This window comes from Dermochelys coriacea, chromosome 15, assembly GCF_009764565.3.
Source record: "Dermochelys coriacea isolate rDerCor1 chromosome 15, rDerCor1.pri.v4, whole genome shotgun sequence".
Classification (NCBI taxonomy): domain Eukaryota; kingdom Metazoa; phylum Chordata; order Testudines; family Dermochelyidae; genus Dermochelys; species Dermochelys coriacea.
The window spans coordinates 21,140,551-21,158,611 of NC_050082.1; positions in this window are offsets into that span (position 1 = coordinate 21,140,551).

The following is an 18,061-nucleotide window of genomic DNA, read 5'->3' on the forward strand; positions in this document are numbered from 1 at the left end:
ACCTTAGAGACAAACAAAATTTGAGCATAAAAATATGGAACGCTTAATGTTCCATATTTTTATGCTCAAATAAATGTGTTAGTCTCTAAGGTGCCACAAGTCCTCCTTTGCTTTTTGCGAATACAGACTAACCCGGCTGCTACTCCGAAACCTTTTTTTCCATCAGTGAAGACAAAGCCTAACAGTTTGCAGACTCTGCCCTACTTCAACTGTAGGATTTTCTGACTGTGATTTTAACTGTGCAGCTTTGAGGTTGAATTAACAGTTTTTTGCATTTAATATCCCTTTTTTTAACAGGGGAAAAAAGCAAAAGAAGAAATTGGCTATGCTTAAGCATGTTAGCATTTAAATGATTCTAATTAGACTTTGAAGTTCACATCTCACTTAGGTGAATGAGCTAGGGGAGGGCTGAGCTCCCATCTCTGCAGCTTTTCTTGGCGGCAAACTCTACCACAGGGCCAGATTAACATGACAGTAGGTGTATGTACATTGTAGGAGCTATATTTTTTGTAACAGACAGACACATTTGGTTTAAAGGAAAACTTGGAATTTGCAGAATACTGTAAATACACAAAATATGGAATGATTTTAAATTGCAATATTCCCCTTTTTTTCTTTCATATTTTCTTGCTCTTTCTGTTAAAAGAACATTTTCATAGCCCCCCCCAAAAAGAAAAAAAAAAAAAAAAAAAAAAGGATTATCCTTTACATCCTTCTATTTTTTTCCTTTTTCTTTTTTCCCCAGGATAGTTTATAGTGAAAAGGAAAAAACAAGTATAAAAATATAAAGATTAATCCATTTTTGCCAGTACATTTTTTGGGTGAAAAACCACATGAACTCAGTAAAAGGAATAAAATAGTTATAGATCTAAAATACATTTTAAGAAAAGTGTCTATTAGGTACAAATGATTATTCCTCTCTTCCCCTCCTCCCCCCCTCAGTGTTTTTTCTCCCAGAGTGTCACACATCCTACGCTCTAAAGGGATGAGAAAACGAGTTAGTATTCAGTTTATGCCCTGTCCAATGATTGGATCATGATTTTGTAAGCTATCACAAGTAGCATGGTTCAGTTTATTTCCACCACAACAGCTCTGTCTGTCTTAGGTACTTATATGGCCCCCCATTTTCTGCTATCAAAAATAAAACTTTTTCCGTTCACATCTACCATGCTGCCCATAGTCAAATTTGTATCAATGCATTGTGGGGAAGTTATCCTAAAGTGCCTCAGCAAGGGTTTATAGCACCAGAGAACATGCAGAAGAAAGCTTCAGCAGATGTAGGACAATGCATCCTAGGATGTCCTGTGACTCAGAGAGCTAGAAGGAAGGAAGATCAGCCAGACATGGTTTACAATGTCCTGTCCACACCAGTTAAAAAACAAAGATCAGTGTGCTGAGCATTGGAAACAATGAGATGCCAGCCTTCTCACAGGGATGGGCATGGCTGTTAACTAGTTCTGGATAGTAGCTGAATATTAACCACCTGGGGTGTAGACATACCATGTTCAGAGGAAGCCATCTTCCTTAAGTCTTGTCTGCACTACAGAAAGACTTGTTGCTGAACATTGGTGGCACTGATCACAGTTCGTCCATGGCTACATTCAGTTTGCTACTCCCGGAGCTGACAGCCATTCTCAGCAATGGGTACATTTTGTAGGGTAGACCAGGCTGACCAGGTTACCAACTCAGTTAGACTGTATAGCTTTGGCAGGGCCTAAACTGAGGCTCAGATTAAATTCATGCTATGTCATGTAAGTGCTAGCCTCTTAGGTATTTGTCTGTGATGGTTCAGGTTAAATACATTCCTGGAGCCGTTAACTGTCATGCACAGCAAGGTGACAGAATAAATCAGGGCTATTCTTACACAAAGTGGTCCTTTGCTGTGTCTAAATACGCGCACACACCCTCCTAATGAGTGTATGAAGCCTAGGTCTCCGAAAGTGGCAAACACTTTTCTATACATCTTGTCACAGCATCACAGTGGGGAAAGCGTCCCCTTGATACAAAATGTATTTAGTTGAGAAATAGTGAAGACTGCCTATGCTAATGATCAAACATGGTTTCTTTTTGAGGATTCTCTCTTACCAGCATGCTATCCTGATGTCAGTTGTTCTAGAGTGCGACTTCTATTGGCCTCTACATAGCATAACACCCATTTAGCCCTCAGTCTTTCTTTGCAATTGGCCAGATTCTGGCACTGTTGAGTAGTACCTTACTGCATGAGTAGTCTCATTGAAATAAATGACTAAGGTACTACATATTTTAACAGTATCAGAATCTGGCCCAGTGAGAATAAAGGGAGGGAGGCTCTCATTGCAAATAAATTCTCCTTTCTTCCTTCTTTCAGTTTAGTGCTTATGAAAGCTACAGCCCAATAACCCAGAAGACTGAAGTCCTTCATTTATCCATGGAATGTGTACAGCATGGGCAATAGGACAATATTGTAATATTGTACAATAGTTGCCCTTACACTGGGTATAGGGGTAAGACTGCACATCACCAAGATCTCCAACCCATATCTACTTGCTGGGTATTTTACCCTTTATTAGCTATCTTGTTAATCTGCTGTAATAGGATGTCATAATGCACCACAAGTATCCAACAGACAGTACTTTTAGTTTCTGTCTTCACTCAGATTTAACTGAGTAAGAGGGCTGTGTTACAGCATGGTTACCCCCGACCTCGTTACGACATAGTTAAAAAAATATTGGTCCAGATCCTCAATTGCTATAAATCAGTGTAGTTCTGTTTAATTTTTCCTACAAAGGAAAAAATGGGTTTTTGTATCCCCTCCCCCCCTTTACAATACATAAAGGAGGTCAGAAAGATCTAGGGTATTTTTTTCCCTCAAAAAGTATTTTCCCATTTCTTAACCTTTATAAATATAAGAATTTTCAAATATTACCTTTATTTTATTTTTTTTGCTAGAGGACGGCTTGGAGGACTAGCAAACTGGAATGAGAGCTTTCTCAAGACTTTGAATGAAGGGGTAAGGAATATCAAATCACTAAGAGAACATTTCTCCCTAATTTTTGTCAGAAGTTTGTTAAATAGATGTTATCAAAAGCACACAACAGCCTGATTTAAACCCCTTTCAGTTGCAATAACATTACAAGTACTTTTTTAGTACTTGTAATGTTATTACCTTATTGGTTCCTCAGTTGTCCATAAAGTCTTCCATAAAAAAAAAAAGGCTGGACAAGACCTTCATTTCTCATATAAACCAAACCAAAAAAAAAAAATCTGTACACTAAATTGAACAGTTGACAACATTTCCAGGCTTTCTTTGCACACCATAAAAGAAGGAAAAAATAGCAGAAGGCCATATCTCTCTTCTGCAGGTCACCTGTAAAGCTCACCTGGTTCAATCAGTCATATAAACTCTGTGCGAAGGAACAAGGTGGACTAAACATTGGTTCAAGAGTTTAATAGGAGACTAAAAGAAAAGGAGGACTTGTGGCACCTTAGAGACTAACAAATTTATTTGAGCATAAGTTTTCGTGAGCTACAGATCACTTCATCTGATGCATTCTTCCACTGAATGCATCCGATGAAGTGAGCTGTAGCTCACGAAAACTTATGCTCAAATAAATTTGTTAGTCTCTAAGGTGCCACAAGTCCTCCTTTTCTTTTTGAGGATACAGACTAACACGGCTGCTACTCTGAAACCTGATAGAAGACTAAGTTACTTACATTTTCTAGAGCAGCCAAGACAGGGCTTCTTCAAGAGAATTTGAATCAAGCTCTGTCCACATGTTACTTCATATAGGAAATAGTTCCCATTAATTATATTCTAGAATTGTCTTACGCTCACAATAATAAAATAATAGTTTTCCCTTAATCATGTAACTCTCTATTTAACAAATCTGACCTCCCACCTCAAGAAACTGTATGCACCATACTTTGCAAGAAGTTTATAGCTTGAAAAAACACAAAAAGACAGCCAATTCTGATTATTAAGTGCATTAAGTCATTGTGTGTTCTCCACATAAACTTATGGTGCAACCCGATTAGAATAATACAAATATAGATAAATAAACAGTGATGTCTTGCCTCTGTTAAACAAATTAAAACATGTAATCAAAATAATTCAGTACCTGTTCAGCCTTGGTATTGGCTAACAAGAGCAGGACTTCACACCCTAGTGAAAGAAAGATCAAAGCCTTCTTTGGCATTTATGAATGTTAGGCAAAGAAAACAAACACTTAATACAGAGGGAACAAAAAGTCAAGACACTTAGGTCAGGCTATGAGATCTTTCAGATTTTATGAAGTTTACATTGGAATCTTATCTAAGGTGCTGTCACTGAATGGCACAAAGGGAACACAATATGGGTGATTGAGGATGGGATTTTCAAAAATACTCAGTTTTGGTCTAACTCTGTTTCTACTGAAGTCAATGACAGAAGAGCTGTGCAAACAACAGATTGTTGCAGAGTAGCAGCCGTGTTAGTCTATATTCGCAAAAAGAAAAGGAGTACTTGTGGCACCTTAGAGACTAACAAATTTATTAGAGCATAAGCTTTCGTGAGCTACAGCTCACTTCATCGGATGCATTTGGTGGAAAAAACAGAGGGGAGATTTATATACACACACAGAGAACATGAAACAATGGGTTTATCATACACACTGTAAGGAGAGTGATCACTTAAGATAAGCCATCACCAGCAGCGGGGGGGGGGGGGGGGGGGGGGAGGGGGAAGGAGGAAAACCTTTCATGGTGACAAGCAAGGTAGGCTAATTCCAGCAGTTAACAAGAATATCTGAGGAACAGTGGGGGGTGGGGAGACAGGCCAGTCCTTGCTTACAGACAGCCCCCCAATCTGAAGCAAATACTCACCAGCAACCACACACCACACAACAGAACCACTAACCCAGGAACCTATCCTTGCAACAAAGCTCGTTGCCAACTCTGTCCACATATCTATTCAGGGGATACCATCATAGGGCCTAATCACATCAGCCACACTATCAGAGGCTCCTTCACCTGCGCATCTACCAATGTGATATATGCCATCATGTGCCAGCAATGCCCCTCTGCCATGTACATTGGCCAAACTGGACAGTCTCTACGTAAAAGAATGAATGGACACAAATCAGACGTCAAGAATTATAACATTCAAAAACCAGTTGGAGAACACTTCAATCTCTCTGGTCACTCGATCACAGACCTAAGAGTGGCTATCCTTCAACAAAAAAGCTTCAAAAACAGACTCCAACGAGAGACTGCTGAATTGGAATTAATTTGCAAACTGGATACAATTAACTTAGGCTTGAATAGAGACTGGGAATGGATGAGTCATTACACAAAGTAAAACTATTTCCCCAGGGTATTTCTCCCCCCACCCCACCCCCACTGTTCCTCTAATACTTGTTAACTGCTGGAATTAGCCTACCTTGCTTGTCACCATGAAAGGTTTTCCTCCTTTCCCCCCTGCTGCTGGTGATGGCTTATCTTAAGTGATCACTCCCCTTACAGTGTGTATGATAAACCCATTATATCAATCTCCCCTCTGTTTTTTCTACCAAATGCATCCGATGAAGTGACCTGTAGCTCACGAAAGCTTATGCTCTAATAAATTTGTTAGTCTCTAAGGTGCCACAACTACTCCTTTTCTTTTAACAGATTGTTGGTTCATTTAAAAAATATTTTAAAAATCTATTTTCACACTGAATTGAAAATGACATATTTCAAATTTTTGGGTGAATAGAAACATTGGGGAAAAAATTAAATTGGGGTCAAACAAAACAATTTGTTTTGACAATCAAAATGTTTCATTTTGGTTTCAACTAGTTTTAAATGTTTTTGATTTTTTAAAAAAAATTAAAGGAAATTTTGAAACAAAATGTCATTTCGTACCAAAAAATCAAAACATTTCATTTTGAAAAAGTCAAAACAATATTTTGATTTTAAGGGTTTTTTCCCCCCCCGTCAAAACAATTTGACAAAACTGACATGAATTTATGAAATATTTTGGTGTTGCCAAATCTGCATTTTTCTCTGGAAAAGTTTCATATGAAAAATTCCACCCAGCTCTAAATGGGAGTTTTGCCATTGACTTCAATGGGAACACAGTTAGGCCAATGCACTTTTGAAAATCCCATCTTAAATGTGAATATCAGATGCCTTGTTTCCACTGTGGTGGAACATGATAAGTTCTGAAACAAACTGAATGCTTCTGAGGAAGGTAAAAAACCCAGTGCACTTGGCTGGTTGTGTAATGCTGCTCTCAAGTGAAATAATTCTTTTGCAATTAATGTGGCAATCAGCTAATGTCCTGAAGCATGAGATTTGATTATCCAGCTTAGCAAGCACAATGACAATTGTCATAACATTATCATAATAATTATAATTATTTATCATTTTTATTGCAGTAAGTCTAGGGGCCTCAGTCATGGATCAGGGCTCCCCTATGGCAGGCACTGTACAAATACATATCAAAGAAATGGCCCCTGCCCTGGAGAGCTTACAATTTAAGTATAAGGTGAGATACACTAGCTAGGGAGAGTATGGAAACACTGAGATGATACTGATCAGCATGAGAGGAATGGTCACAGCACATCAGTTGCCTAACCATTATCAAGTTATTTGTAGGCATCACAGCAGAGGGAAGTTTTACAGAGAGATTTAAAGGAAGACAAATGAGTGATGAAGGCTGGCATCACTGGTAGAACAGAGCTGGGAGTCAATATCTCAAAAGTGTATGAGAGATGATAGATAGAGCAGAGGTGGGCCGTGAAGGGCCTTACAAGTGAGGACAAGTAGGTTGTGTTTGATGTGATGGGAGAAAGGGGAGGCAATGGAGGGATACAAAGAGAGGGGTGACGTAGTCAAAGTGAGGAACCAGAAAAATGATCTTTGCAACAACATTTTGAACGGGATAAAATGGAACATATCGAGGCTGGTGAGGAAGAGATTGTAGTAGTTGAAACATGAGATGATTAGGGCCTGCACAAGAGTTTCAACTGTGTGGACAGAGGGGAAAGGTTGGATCTTAGAGATGTTATGCAAGAAGCTGTGGAAATATTTACACATGGCCTGGATGTGAGGATCTAGAGAGGGCTAAGTGGAAGATAATGCCCAGGTTACAGGCTTGAATGACAGAGAATATGGTTTCAGAGTAGCAGCCGTGTTAGTCTGTATTTGCAAAAAGAAAAGGAGTACTTGTGGCACCTTAGAGACTAACAAATTTATTAGAGCATAAGCTTTCGTGAGCTACAGCTCACTTCATCGGATGCATCCGATGAAGTGAGCTGTAGCTCACGAAAGCTTATGCTCTAATAAATTTGTTAGTCTCTAAGGTGCCACAAGTACTCCTTTTCTTTTTTTAGAGAATATGGTGATGTTGTCCATGGTGACTAAGAAAACAGGGAAGGAGCAAAGTTTGGAGGAGAAAGATTAAGAGCTCTGTTCTGGCCACATTCAGCTAAAACTGATGGCTGAATATCTCAAGATGTCAGAAGGACAGGCTGAGATTTGTAGATTTTAGTTTAGGAAGGTTTTCTTTATGAGAACACAAAAGGAAAACAAAAAGCAGCAATCCAGCTTCTAAAAAAAAAAATCCAAAACATTTATCTTATACCTTGTGTATCAATCACTGGTGGCCACCACAGCTGAGTCTGAGTAAGACCAAGATTCCATTTCTTCTTTGCATCAACAGAATTGCTTACACCTGTGCAAACCCACTGACTGCACTGGGGCTCCACAGGTGGTTAGCGAGGGCAAAATCTGGCCTGCAGAACTTTTATTATTGGTAATGATGCACAGGATGGAAAGAACTATGCTTAATCCTTAGAGTTCAGGTTGAGTTTGGACAGCTGGCAGTTAGCAAAAAAGTATTCATTTAATTGCAGGGACAGTACATTTATTGTGGAAATCACAGAGAACCAATAAATGTGGAAATCCACTGTGCCATTTGTAGGGAGTCACTTTTCAGTGTGAACTAGAGTGTATCCTGCTTTTAAATTTAATTTAAATATTTAGGGTCAGATCTTCAATTGGTGGAGCACCAGTGAAGTTATTGCAGTTGTGCTGATTTGTACTTACTGAAGATCTGTCCCCTTGCTATAGCTGTATTAACTTTGTTTGTATGAAAAAAAGCCATCAAATTTCATGTGGACACTTTCTACATTAGTTTAGAATTTATTTTGTAGCCGAGTTTTTATGTGAGAAAAACCAAGAAAATTTGAATTGCTGTCAGATTTAATTTTTCCAAAATAATAATATCATAAACAATGGGGCAGTAGATTACTTATACTGTTGGGATGGAGTAGCAAGTTTTTTCTTTTTTTTCCTCTCTCTTTGTTTTAATTATGAAGAAGGGTGGAAGAGGCATTGCTTTTAACTTCTTGGTGTCTGGAACAAATTAATGTGGCATGTTGAACTATTTAGACTAACATAGATGAAGAAAAGAAGGTCCCGGTCAGGTGGGTACATGCTGATGCTGGGAGATTAAGGAAATGTACATTGTAGTGCGTGGTTCCTTGTCAAAAGGGATCTTACAAAAATGCAGCAGCCAGAAAATCTCACAGAAGACCCTGTATTTTTTCAGTGGTCTCAACAGTCCATTCAGGACCATGGACCCGTTCATTGTATTCAAAACTTTTAAAGGAGAACAGAAATGCAAACACTCCTGTTGCACTCACAAATTTTTAATTGGGGCAATTTCAAGCTTCGTTACCTGTTTGCACATACAATTAACTAATTTGTACACCCAAATGTTCATTTTTGTGGTAGCATTCTCCTTTGAAATTTGTGCCCTATATTTTCATGTAGAGGCACTGAAGTCGAGTTGTCAAGGTTCCTTCCCCACTCTGAACTCTATGGTACAGATGTGGGGACCTGCATAAAAACCTCCTAAGCTTATTTTTACCAGCTTAGGTTAAAACTTCCCCAAGGTACAAACTATTTTACCTTTTGCCCTTGGACTTTCACTGCCACCACAAAACATCTAACCGGTATTATTAATATTAGGAAAGAGTCCCCACCCCAAAATCCTCCCAAAACATTCCCCCCCCCAATGCTGGGGAAGGTTTGATAAAAATCTTCACCAATTTGCATAGGTGACCACAGACCAAACCCTTGGATCTTAAGAACAATGAAAAAAACATTCAGTTTCTTAAAAGAAGAATTTTAATAGAAGAAAAAGTAAAAAGAATCACCTCTGTAAAATCAGGATGGTAAATACCTTACAGGGTAATCAGATTCAAAACATAGAGAATCCCTCTAGGCAAAACCTTAAGTTACAAAAAGACACAAAAACAGGAATATACATTCCCGCCAGCACAGCTTATTCTCTCAGCCATTTAAAGAAATCAGAATCTAACGCATATCTAGCCAGATTACTTACTAAGTTCTAAGACTCCATTCCTGTTCTGTCCCCAGCAAAAGAGTCACACAGACAGAGAGAGAGAGGTTTTGTTTCTCCCTCCCCCCAGCTTTTGAAAGTATCTTGTCTCCTCATTGGTCATTTTGGTCAGGTGCCAGCAAGATTATCCTAGCTTCTTAACCCTTTACAGGTGAAAGGGTTTTTCCTCTGGCCAGGAGTGATTTTAAAGGCGTTTACCCTTCCCTTTATATTTATGACACTAGTGATTAAAGCAAAGGTTCCTGGATACTAATGTATGTTGAGTCATCAGTTGACTGTCATGTCACATGGTCTCCTGATTAGGGTAGTGAGTTGAATTAGCTATTTTCATCTGGGAGCTACCCACATGTAAAAACAAATACTGCAATGAATATTCACAAATCTCAGAGGGGACGGACTTTTGTATTTTGAGGCAGAAATCAGAGGAATTCCACCATTTTGCAAAACTGGGAATTTTTGTCAACTGAGTCAGAGCATCACCCCACCAGTGTTTTCAGAGCATTTAATTGTTTGCCATTAAAAATGACAGGTTATACCCACTAAATCTTGTTTGTTCTCAACTCAGAGAAAAACAAAAAAAATATTTTTTTTGTCAGTGGTGAAAATGTCGTCTCCATTTGCTTCTCTCACCTTACCTGCTCAAGTGGGTCAGAAGCAAGATCACACTGAAAAAGAGAGGCTGCATTTGACCTGAACTTCAAGGAGAAAAGGAAACTGGAAAAAAGCACTGAAATGGTTAATGACAGTGGATTTAAAGTTTCCACTCTCAGCTGTACTGGAATAAATCTATATAATTGTGTTGAAGCTGACGGAGTTACTCATGATTTACACTGGTGTAAATCAGAGCAAATCTTTCCCAGTAACTCTAAAATGATTGCAGGAGGATTCCGTATTATACATAATTGATTAGAGAGGTTGACTGGAAACACACTCTATGTGGCAGTCTCCTTCCTCTTGAGCTGCTCATTGTCTAAGAAATAGTATAGCCCAGTGATGAGTAGTGTGGGAAGAAAGGATAGATGTGTAGAACATTGGGGCAGAACTCCTGATTGCACAGATAAAGGAGAACTAAAACAATCTGAGTGAACTGAAGTCATGCCTTCTTACTAAGGAGATTGTGGGTACCCATATAATAACCAAAATACCTCTATCCTGCCCTCTGCAGCTGAGACAGGCAGAAACCCCAACATGCAGAGCCACACCCCTTCACACATCAGGAGGCTGAGTTTGGAATCCGAACCAGGATCTAAATCTGCTGAGAGCCATCTCTATTCCATAATACATGTCCATTGCTTCCCCTTTGGTTTGTCAAGCTTGCTTTTCACTGAGTCACACAGACTAAAGCACTGCATGGGTTCCACCCTCATCCTCATGCATCACAAACAATTTTTAATAGATTAAAAAATGTTTAAGGACTCCAGAATTTGGTCCATTGTATGTATAAAAGACCCCCTGGGTGAATAATGCAGAATATACAAGGGCTGCCTATTCTGAAGAGCTTTCATTCCAAACAATCGGGTACTGTAAGTACAATTCAGAAGAATCTGGAAGAGACTCAGAATGGCCCTCAGACATTATGGGCTGTTGTATATGTCAGTGTAGTTTCTTTGGTGGACCTATGGAGTTTTATGCCAACTGTGAATCCAGCCCTCACTCTGAAAAACCTCTCAGAATAGGTTGATTTGTAGTTGTTTTTGGGGAAGAAAGAGCACATGAAGTGGGAGGCTGCTTTGGGTGGCATGGAAAGAGCGCAAAGTCATGGGTGGGTGAAAGAGCAGGAAAGTTTGGATGGAGTACAAAGAACAGGAGTGCGGTGTGGAATGAGATAATGGCACGGTTTTAGGCAAGGGGGGAGGAATAGCTCAGTGGTTTGAGCATTGGCCTGCTAAACCTAGGGTTGTGAGTTCAATCCTTGAGGGGGCCATTTAGGGATCTGGGGCAAAAAATGAGGCTTGGTCCTGCTTTGAGCAGGGGGTTGGACTAGATGATCTCCTGAGGTCCCTTCCAACCCTGATATTCTATGAAACACTATACAGTTATTGCAAATGGTTTGGTTTTAATTAATGCCTAGGATTCCATTGCCATAATTCTATCCTTGAATGTAATTTATGCTATATGATGGGTGGGATACCCTTGAATCCACAATGGAACAATGTTTGGGGAGTTTCCCTTCTCTGACACCCACAGACTCCTTCCCCTGCTCAGGGTATGCAAGAGTCTCTCCAAAGAAAATAGGTTTGTTGCTCCTCCCCCAGGACAGGGAGGATCAAAGTAAAGAAAGAAAAAGGGGAAAAAAGATACTTAGTCTTTTGGGCAGTCTCTCAGTCACCTCACCCCTTCGGGGCCTGGCATGTCTGTAGGCTTTTTAGTGTCCTGATCAGGGTTATAGCCCATCCTGAGACCCTCCCACTTCTCTGTACCTGGTCCAGGTAATCTCAGGGGTGGCAGAGTCCATGACTGTTTCATTCTTTGCTAATCTAATCCTGTAACCAGCTGTCTCGGAGACACAACAGTCTTCTCCTAGATACTGCCCCTTCCTGTGTCAGGCTTTCCGTTTTTAAGATTCCTCCCTCCAGGCAGAGTCCGCCTTACAAGTGTGTCTGGTTAGTGCTAGCTGAGTCCAGACGAGCTTGTTAGTTTCCTCCTTAATAAGGTGAGGGAATGCCCCCTCACATACTCCACCCCTCAAGTTAGAAAGGTGATCTTGGGATGAGTTGCCTGCATCTCCAATTTCTCACACACAAAAAATCAGCATTAACATAGTCTTTTCCCACCCGATGTTGCATCCTGAAGATATAGGGCTGTAGTGTGAGGTACCATTGCATTACACACAAGTTTGAGTCTTTCATGGTATGGAGCCAGCATAGAAGAGTATGATCTATGATTAAGGAGAAGGATTAGTATCTAAGGGAATCCACAGCCCACTTAATAGGTAGTGCATCCTTTTCAATAACTGAGTAGGCCTTTTCCTCAGGGAATAGCTTCCTGCCCAGATATAGAATCACAGAATCATAGATTTTACGGTCAGAAGGGACCATTATTATCATCTAGTCTGTCCTCCTGCACAACGCAGGCCACAGAATCTCACCCACCCACTCCTGTAACAAACCCCTAACTTATGTCTGAGCTACAGAAGTCCTCAAATCATGGTTTAAAGACTTCAAGGTGCAGAGAATCTTCCAGCAAGTGACCCATACCCCACGCTGCAGAGGAAGGCGAAAAACCCCCATGGCCTTTGCCAATCTGCCCTGGAGGAAAATTCCTTCCCGACCCCAAATATAGCAATCAGCTAAACCCTGAGCATGTGGGCAAGACTCACCAGCCAGACACCCAGGAAAGAATTCTCTATAGTAACTCAGATCCCACCACATCTAACATCCCATCACAGGCCATTGGGCATATCTACGCTAATAGTCTGCAATCAATTAATTGCCAAAATTAGGCTATCCCATCATATCATCTCCTCCATAAACTTATCAAGCTTAGTCTTGAAACCAAATGTGTCTTTTGCCCCCACTGCTTCCCTTGGAAGGCTGTTCCAGAACTTCACTCCTCTGATGGTTAGAAACCTTCATCTAATTTCAAGTCTAAACTTCCCGATGGCCAGTTTATATCCATTTGTTCTTGTGTCCACATTGGTACTGAGATTAAATAATTCTTCTCCCTCCGTGGTATTTATCCCTCTGATATATTTATAGATAGCAATCATATCTCCTCTCAGCCTTCTTTTGGTTAGGCTAAACAAGCCAAGCTCTTTGAGTCTCTTTTTATAAGACAGGTTTTCCATTCCTTGGATCATCCTAGTAGCCCTTCTCTGTACCTGTTCCAGTTTGAATTCATCCTTCTTAAACATGGGAGACCAGAACTGCTCACAATATTCCAGATGAGTCTCACCAGTGCCTTGTATAATGGTACTAACACCTCTTTATCTCTATTGGAAATACCTCGCCTGATGCATCCCAAGACTGCATTAGCTTTTTTCACGGCCATATCACATTGGCAGCTCATAGTCATCCTGTGATCAACCAGTACTCCAAGGTCCTTCTCCTCCTCTGTTACTTCCAAGTGATACGTCCCCAGTTTATAACAGAAATTCTTGTTATTAATCCCTAAATGCATGACCTTGCACTTTTCACTATTAAATTTCATCCTATTACTATTACTCCAGTTTACAAGGTCATCCAGATCTTCCTGTATGATATCCTGGTTCTTCTCTGTATTGGCAATACCTCCCAGCTTTGTGTCATCTGCAAACTTAATGAACACATTCCTGCTTTTTGTGCCAAGATCAGTACCCTGAAGAGTACAGTACCCTGCATAGTTGTTAAAAGCTTCTTTGCAGTTCCAATCCCACCAGATCTTCTTTGAGTTGTTGCCTTTTATGAGGTCCATAAGGGGGAATGTGATTGAGGCGAACCTGGGGATAAACTTCCAATAATATCCTGCCAGGCCTAGAAAACTCCTAATTTGCCTCTTCATCCAGGGAATCAGGCATGCCCTTAGGGCTTGTACTTTATCCATCACTGGTTTCAGAAGGCCACCCCCAAGCCGTATCCCACATAGGTTACCTCAGTTGCGGCTAGTCTACATTTTGCAAGATTGACTGTGAGCATAGATGACTCGTGCCTCCTCATACTGCACCCTGTCCAGGACTGCTGCACTCTTCACGCCCCACCAGTACGTGGATGGGCAGGCTCTGTTCTTCTCCCACTGTGCCTGCTTCCCAGCACATTCAGCTGCTCTTCTGGCAGCCGGACCCGGGCAGGGAGTGGGATGGAGCCGCTTCTCACGTGGTTGAAGCAGGCCACTCTGGGTTGCTGTTCTATGCAATGCAGCAGCTACCTGAGAGAGCCTGGCTGGGGAGTTGGTGGCAACGGCCCACTTCCTACCTGGACCCGGCTGCTAGGTATAGAGGCTGAGCATGCTGGGAAGAAAGAGGGGGCTCTTGGGCAGTCTCTCAGTCATCCCTTTGAGGCCTGGCTCATCTGTGGGCTTTTTAGTGTTCTGATAAGGGCTAGGGTCTGTTCTTAGACCCCCCAGGTCTCATAACACCCGTTCTGTACCTGGCCCAGGTAGTCTGAGTGGTGGCGGAGTCTACAACAGTCTCCCTCTTTGTTGATCTAATCCTGTAACCAGCTGTCTCTGAGGCACAGCAGCCTTCCCCTACTTCTAGCCCCTTCCTGTGTCAGGCTTTTCCTTTTTAAACTTTGTCCCTCTAGGCAGAGCAGGCCTTACAAGTATGTCTGGTTAGTGCTGACTGAGCCCAGAAGAGCTCATTAGCTTCCTCCTTCATAGGGTGAGGGCGCGCCCCTCACAGGCTATCTACCTGAGCTGGAGCATAATGAGACATACTGGTTTGGCAGTTCTTTATATCGAGACCAATCTTTTTTGTCCATACCATTCTTGACTTAGGGCGTGTGGCCTAATTAATAGGTGGAGTTGTTTAAAGGGAAAAAATAGAGGCAACCCTCATCTTTTTTTCTTCTTCTTTTTTTCTGCACTGACAAAATCCTCTATTGACAGAAAGATTGGCTTTGTCATCAAAACGACTACAACACCTCAGCTCCGTCTTTGATCACCGGATGCAATGCTAAGGTATGGATTAGTAGCCACAGACTTTGCCAGGATCAAGGCCAAAGAAGCCTTATTCAAAAGGGAAACAAACAACTTAGACCCAAAATGCCGTGGGCCAAATGAGATATTCTTGAATCAGCTAAATCTCCCACTGAATTGAACAAGGGCTTTGCCTGACTATAAATATTCCAGAAAGGAAAGTCCAGTGGATGAAAAGACTAGCCTAGGACTTGGGAGACGTGCCACAGATTTTCTCTGTGACCATGGGCAAGTCACTTAATCTGTCTGTGCCTCAGCTGCCCATTTGCAAAATGGGGCTAATAGCACTCACCGGGGAGTTGTGAGGATAAATACACCTCCACCCCGATATAACAGGACCCGATATAACACGAATTCGGATATAAAACTGTAAAGCAGCGCTTCGGGGGGGGCGGGGCTGCATGCTCCGATGGATCAAAGCAAGTTCAATATAACACAGTTTAATCTATAATGCGGTAAGATTTTTTGGCTCCCCAGGACAGCGTTATATTGGGGTAGAGGTGTACATTAAAGATTGTGATGTGTTCAGATATTCTCGTAATATTCTCATAATTGTCTCTCATCCCATGTGAAACATGAAAACCAGCTAATATAAAAAAAATATTCCCTTCTTCACATGGCTCCAACATAAACAACCCTCAAATATTTGGAAATTTCTCTTGCTGTTTTCAGTGTGTTTTTGCATACAATCAGAGAGAGGAAAGAGAGACTTTATAATATACATCCTGTGTCTACAAAAAAATCATACTGTGAAACCCCACTGGGTAGTTCAAGATGTATCATTTGCACATACAGAGTACAAGCTTCAAGGCTTTAATTGTTGTCATTTACTAAATCAATAGGCTGAACACTTATTGCCTGTAGTATTTTCATACCGAGAGTCTTATTAACAAGTTGCGTTAGGAGGGTATTTTTTCATACACCTTGGTTAAAATAGTCATTGACTACAGCATTGTTGATAAGATGTACCTGAACAGGTACCATGATAAAATCAGCCAGTCAACCAATTGCCATGTAGGGGCCAACATTCAGAGTAGTTACCCTATCTGCTACCCTAACCTTATTATAAGTTGTAACCTTTTGGACCATTTAGGGCTGATCCAAGACTCTAAAATTTTCAGCATGGACACCGCAAGCTCTGAAGATGCAGTTAGCAACAGGCTACACCGGCTGGCCACACTGCACCAGGGAGCCCAAGAGGTTGAAGAGAGAGGAAAGAGAGTGAAGTGGAAAGCAGAGTAGCTGCTAGTGCTAGTGGTAGGAATACACCAGCTGCATCTTCCCGCCTTGAACGTCATGCCTGCATGATCTGAGCCAGTGGCAAGGATTGTTGCTCGAGAACTGGAGTTTTTAGCTACTTGTGATGCTGCAGCACGACACATAGTTACTGAATTGCTTTGGCACTTACACCATCATTTTTGAGATGGACTGTTGCCATTCCATCAGGGCCTGATCCTACATCCATTTAAGTCAATGGGAAAGCTCCTGTTTATTTCAGTGCTGTAAGAGCAGGTCTTTACTGGAGAATACAGGGGTGTAGTTTTATAAGGAAATTGCCAAGGCTATTTTTTTTAATTACCTCTGTGTGTGTGTGTGAGAGAGAGAGAGAGAGAGAATTTTGTTTTCTTTTCCTTTGAGGAGAGAGGTTGATCTCCAAGCTGCATGGCCCTTTTTCTCCTTATTGGTGACAGAAACAAGTGTGCATTTCAAAGGAACCTCGTTGATCTAAAGTCCAAAGATCTTTTTGTTATGTAAATTACATTAACTTTTTTTTTAAAATTGCAGGTTGCTGTTGTCTCTTACATCAAAAACATCAAACAAGGAACCAGAATGTTAAAGCCTCCTGCTTTCAGAGTCTTGCTGCAGACATGAATAGTTTTGATTAAGGCTACATTTCAAACACATGTTGTTTGACACTGTAAACACCCAGCTGAAGAGTGGCCATAAATACTAGCCTACAACAAAGAGGTAAAACCATACAGTCAAATGGAGATTGCCTCATTCAAGAAGAGGGGTGGTAACTTTATTCCTAGCAATCTACATAAAGTCACAGTGTCACCCATTCATTAATGACAGGTTTCAGAGTAGCAGCCGTGTTAGTCTGTATTCGCAAAAAGAAAAGGAGTACCCGTGGCACCTTAGAGACTAACAAATTTATTAGAGCATAAGTCAGCTGTGGTCTAGGGGCCTGAACCAACCATAACTGAAGTCAATGGGAGTCTTTCCATTGACACTGATTGTGGATTAGGGCCTGCTGGACTCAGCAAAGGGCTGAATATCAGAAAACCTGCATTCTGTTCCTAACTCTGCTACTAATGTAACTGCACTTCTATAAAATGAGGCTACAGTATGGCGCTACACAAGCTTATCCACCCTAGCAAAGTATTTTGAGATCTAGAGATGAAATGTGCTGTTTCAGTGTCAGTATAACAAAACAAAAGTACATTACCACCAATAATAACATATAAAACAAAGATGAAAGGTTTAGCCAGGCTACACACACAGGTCCTGATCCTGCATTAGAATCCACTGGGGCTGAAGTTCTCAACCTTTTCCAGACTCTGACCTCATTTTACAACAGAAGAAACATCAGGACTCCCCTGGCCATTTATTCATAAAAGAAGGAAGTTTACTGTGACCCATTCCATCCTCCAATCTGCCTGTGACATCCCTGGGATTTGTGACTGCCCCAGGTTGAGAAATCATGCCTTAGTTTGAGCTGCCTATGCTCAACTCACTTGCTCCAGAGTTTCCCTGGGCACAGACACAGAGGTAGAGTTTCTGCAATTACTACAATAACTGGAGTTTTAACAATGATTTCTAGAAACTTGCTTATCCTTTTCCAACTTTTTATGCTTACAGAATTTTAGTCAGTGAGATCCAAAGTACTGTTAGATAGGAATACTCTGCCTCCTTCCCATAGAAGATAAAGTCATGCCCACTATAGCCCCAAGCCTACATTGGTATCTGATAATGGTGCACTGGCATGGACTCCCATTGCAGCCAAGTAGTCAAGAGAAGTATCTCACTCCTTGAGTACAGTATATTAGCCCCACTAATTTCAATGGGACTACTTGCATA